Here is a 5,723-nt window from a genome sequence, read left to right as displayed (position 1 = left end):
TTCAAATTAAAACACTGATTTCAGGGCATACATTGGTTGAGGTAAGATTAGGGTTGCTAGCCAATATTCTTTCTCCCTTATTGATTAGTTTCCTTCTTTGTTTTGTTTATTTTGTTCTTTGGATTCCATATGTAAGGGAAATTACTTGCATCTGTCTTTCTTTGTGTGACATACTCCACTCAGCACAATACCTTCCAGGTCCATCATTGCTGCTGCAGATAGCAAGAACCCATTCCCTTCCATGGCTGAGCAACATTCTGTTTATCCATTCATCTATCTATGGACAACCAAGCTGCCTCCGCATCTTGGCCATTGCAAACAATACTGCAATGAACGTATGGACACACATGTCCCCTCAAAGTAGTGTTTTGGGTTTCAAATGACCAGAAGTGGTATTACTGGGTCCTTCTTTGTCTCTTGTTATATAACCTTTGTTTTAAAGTCTGTTTTGTCTGGTATAAGTACTGTCCCACCATTCTCCCTCCTCCCCCCCCCACCCTTTTTCATGAAATAACTTTTTCCATCCCTTTACTTTGAGTCTATGTGTGTCCTTTGATCTGGAGTGAGTGATTTTTTTGCTTGTTTTCTGAAAATCTAGCTCACAATTTTCAGGAATCCAGAGTATCCTGGGATGATGGTTTTCACTAATTCCATGTCTTTTGAGGTTGCTAGTAGAGGTTTTCCATTTTGATGTTCATGCAGAATTATCCCTAGAGAAAAGCAAATATGTGAAAGAAAAGGATTGAATTGGAGAAATTTGTGGGAGTGGAATGATTAAAATAAACCATCCTAGTGCCCTTTTGGACCCCTCTTTTTCGTTCACTGTTTATAGTAAAATTATTTTAAGTTTAAATATGTGCTTACAAGGGAGTTTTTAATTGTAGATCGTTCCTCAACATGGTGTATAATGTGAATTTTTTTATCCTCAAAGATGTTTCAAGCATATCATTTGTTAAATTGCACTTACAATTGATTGTGTTGACTTGAATTTGTGTTTCTATGTTTTTAGATTATTAAGTGAATCAGCAGGGCCAGTTGTTAAAAAAAAAAAAAAAAAAAAAAAAAAAAAAAAAAAAGTGTAACCATGTTTGGTAGGCAGCTTTCTAAGATGGTCTAGAAGATTTCATTCCCTCTCATAGAGTGTGTGAAAGACCTATGAATATGAGATATCATTGTTGTGATTATGGAACCTTATATGGCAAAAGAGATTCTGCAGATATAAATAGCATTTCTAATCAGTTAGCTTAGAATTAATCAAAAAGGTTTTCCTTAGGGAGCCTGATATAATCATTTGAGCCCTTAAAAGAAGCCAGAGAGTCAAACAGCAAATTCTCCAGCTGTCCTTGAAGAAACAAACTAGAATGCTGTGAGCTGCCTGCCTGTGGGGAGGAGGTGTCTGGTAAAGTCCTGAGGGTGGCCTCTAGGTGAGAACTGTCTGATCTAACACTAGCAAGAAAATGTCCCTACAGCCTCAAGGGACTGATTTCTGCCAATAGCCAGTACATTTGGAGGAGGACCCTGAGCCTAAGATGAGATTACAGTCCTGGCTGCTACCTTAATTTTAGCCTAGTGAGACTGAACGGAGGTGCCAGCTAACCTGTCCTCAGATTCCTGACCCAAGAAAAATGTGAGAAAATAAATTTGTATGTTTGCAAATAGGTAAATTTGAAGTAGTATGTTACATAGCAATAGAAAGTGATTACAGGGCAAATGGGTCATTTTAAAAAGGGCATATTTAATGAAAACAAACTTTCATGGAATAATACTTAAAAAAATTAGTATTTGTTAGTATGAATAAGATAGTTTCTTAGGAACATTAAAATTCCAGTGTTTGGGGCACTTAGATGAGGCAGAGTTTTTCACATTTCTAGGCAGAGTAGTAAAATTCTCAGGAGGCCAGGTAACTAGACAAATTTTTCAGTAGCAAGGGATAATTGTTTATGGGTTCAGAAATTCCCTCATCATTAAAAGTACAAAGTATGAAAAAGTTATTACCATCATCAATATAGATGTTGGTTATTTATCTAAGATGAAATTAAACTATAAATTCTCAAATAAAATATGATTCATATTTTAAGTATCAAATCGTTATGCTCACTATGTTCATGAACTAATTACATTTATTTTTTAAGAATTTGTTGGCTAAGCTGTAATGTTTATTTACAATGTATGTATTTTTGCTGTGTGTGAGAACAAATAACTAGAGATAAGCCCTAATACTCTGGTCATGAAATCTTTAACATTAAGTTGTTTGATGTAGATGAAATAAAATTATAAATAAATATGAGTCACAAATGTAGACTTGAAATCTATTAGCTGAGATGATTTTTCATTTTGTTTTCTTTTTTACTGGAGGATACATACTTTATGAAGTTGTAATATGCCTTCAAATTATTGCTTGAAGTAGTCATTCTTGAATACCATTCCTAAATGCTTCATTCATGATAAATCTACCGCCTGTCTTCTCACACCTAAGTAACAAGCAAGGTGATTTTAAGAATATGACCTTGCTCAGCAACCTTATACTTTTATTTATTAGAGTAACCAAAGTATATAGAAGCATGGGAACATTAGAAAATGTGGTTGATTGTTTTATTGTTCCTATTTTTTCTTCTCTAATGTAGGTTATATATCTCCCCTCCTATCTCCTTGCCATGTGTCTTACGATACCTCTTATTTGGTTAAGTACACTTTCTGGCCCATCGGCCAATCTTGGCTGTCTCTCTGACTTGTGGGAGTCAATGGAATTGGGGCAAAAAAGGTCTTGTTTCACTTTTAGCCAGAGGATTTAAGAACATTGTGGGTTGTTGCCAGCTATTATTGATGTGCCATGAGAAGAGTGTTCCAAATAGGAGTTGCTCCTTGAGCCTGATCTGAAAATGGAAAAAATCTTGGGGAGCAGAAGTGGTGCCTGGCAGCCAGAGGTGTAACTGGCCAGTAGAATTCACATACAAACCTTTTTGTTGTTTTATAAGCGTTTGATGTTTGTTCGCACAGTTGAGCGATGTAATCTGAAATGGATTTTTCTCTGAGATAAAACTATGAGCATTTAATTTATCTGATTAGCATTTCAGTAGTTTCCATTGCCTTTAAACTAAAGACCAAAGTCTTCGCTGGTCTACCAGATCCTATATATTTGGGACCCTACTGATTTTTTTTTTTTTTAACAGTTCGTAGAATTTACCATACATTCTCCCTATGTCAAAAGTTATTTCCCTATCATTCTTTCTACAAACAGGAACAACATATGCAAAGATCTTATTGTAATATATAGGTAATATATAGCTAATATATGATTAAATGATTAGTACTTTTTTCCTACTCCATTTTTCTCTCTAAGATAACAGGGATTGTGCTGTTTTGTTCCATTTTTATCCCAGTACGTATTACAGCGTTGATACATAATAGAAGTCTCATAAATATATATTTAATGAAGTAAAAATGAAATAATATTTTAAAAGATTTTTATTAAAAATACAGCTAACATACAGTGGTATATTAGTTTCAAGTGTATACCATAGTTTTTCAACATTTATATACCTAAAGAAGTGATCACCATGATAAGTCCAGCAACCATGTGGCCCTATATCATGCTATGACAATATTATTGACTATATTTCCTCTGTTGTATGTCACTATACATCCCCATGACTTATTTGTTTTATACCTCGAAATTTACTCCTCTTTACGTTCTCCCTCCATTTAAAATGTTTCATTCAAAGTTGACATTCAATATTATTTTATATTTCAGGTGTACAACATAGTGATTAGGCATTTATATTATTTCAAAAGTGATCCCTGACTAGTCTAGTACACCCCTAGCACTATACATGTTTATTACCATGTCATTGACTATATTCCATATGTTTTACTTTACATCCCCATAATCATTTTGTAACTACTAATTTGTACTTCTTAATCCCTTTACCTTTATTTACCCATATCCCCAACACCCCTCCCATCTGGCAACCATCAAAATGTTTCCTGTATCTTTGAGTTTGTTTCTGTTTTGTTTCTTGATTTCGTTCTTTAGATTCCACATATAAGCAAAATCGCATTGAATTTGTCTTTCTCTATTTGACACTCCACTAAGCACAATACCTTCCAGGTCCATCCCTGCCACCGTAGATGGGAAGAATTCATTCCTTTCTTGGCCAAGCAACATTCCATTGTATATATGTACCACTTCCTCTTTATCCATTTGTCCATGATGGACACCCAGGCTGGCTACACATCTTGGCCATTGTAAACAATGCTGCAATGTGCATATGAATGCATGCATCCCCTCCAAGTAGCATTTTGGGTTTCTTCAGATAAATACATCTAGGTTGGATTACTGGGTCCTTCTTTTAGAGTCTCTTATAGCCTTTGCTTTAAAATCTATTTTGTCTACTGTAAGTAATGCTACCCCAGCTTTTTTTGTTTGTCTGTTTTCATTTTCATGAACTATCTTTCCCATCCTTTTACTCTGTCTGTGTGTGTCTTTCAATCTGTAGTGTATCTCTTGTAGGCAACATATGTAAGGGTTTGTTTTCTTATCCATTCAGTCCTCTTATGTCTTTTGATTAAAGCATTTAATCCATTTACATTGAAAGTAATTGTTGATAGATAGGTAGCTATTGTCATTTTATTATTCATAATTTTGATTTATTTTTCTGTCTTAAAGAAGTCCCTCTAACGTTCCTTGTAATACTGGTTTGGTGGTGATAACTCCTTTAGGTTTTTCTTGCCTGGGAAAGTCTTTATCTGTTCAATTTTAAATGATAGCCTTGCTGGGTATAGTAGTCTTGGTTGTAGATCCTACTTTTCATCACATTGAATATTTCATGCCATTCCCTTTGGGTCTGAAAAGTTTCTGTTGAGAAGTCAGCAGACCATCTGATGGGAGCTCCCTTATAAGTTACTACTTCCCTTTCTTGTGCTGGCTTCAGGATTTTCTTTTTGTCTTTAATCTTTGCCACTTTAATTATAATGTGTTTGGTGTGGACCCTTTTGGGTTCATCCTATTTGGGGCTCTCTGCACTGCCTGGACTTGTTTGACTATTTCCTTTGACAGATTAGAAAATATTTCAGTCATTATTTCTTCAAATAAGTTCTCAATCCCTTGTTTTCTCTCTTCTCCTTCTGGTAACCCTATGATGTGGACTTTGTTATGCTTGATGTTGTCCCAGATGTCTCTTAAACAATCTTCATTTTATTTATTTTTTCTTTTTCTTTTTGCTGTTCCTATTGGGTGTTTTCTATTACCTTGTCTTCCAAATCACTGCTTCATCTAGTCTGCTAGTGATTCCTTCTCGTACATTCATCATTTCAGTCATTGTATTCTTCACTTCTGACTAGTTCTTTTTAATGGTTTTTATGTCCTTTTTTATACTTGCTATCTCTATGTTGAAATTCTCACTAAGTTCCTTGAGTATCCTTATAACCATTGTTTTGAACTCTGTATCTGGGAGCTTGCTTGCCTCCATTTTGTTTAGTCCTTTTTCTGGACTTTTCTCCCATACTTTCATTTGGGAGACATTTATTTGTTTCCTCATTTTGGGTGCCTCTCTGTTTGTTTCTATGTATTAGGTAGATCAGCTATGTCTACCAGTCTTGGCTGGGTGGTCTTATGTAGTAGGTGCCCTGTGGCACCCTGGCACAGTCTCCCTGGTAACCTGATCCAGGTGCTCTAGGAGGGTCCTTTGTGAGATTTGTATGTGGCCTCCTGTTACAGTTGAGAC

The sequence above is a fragment of the Rhinolophus sinicus genome, chromosome 1 (assembly GCF_057876585.1).
Source record: "Rhinolophus sinicus isolate RSI-liver-muscle chromosome 1, RSI-T2T, whole genome shotgun sequence".
NCBI classification, from domain to species: Eukaryota; Metazoa; Chordata; class Mammalia; order Chiroptera; family Rhinolophidae; genus Rhinolophus; species Rhinolophus sinicus.
The sequence above is the reverse complement of the archived record's forward strand: the minus strand, read 5'-3'. Positions refer to the sequence as shown.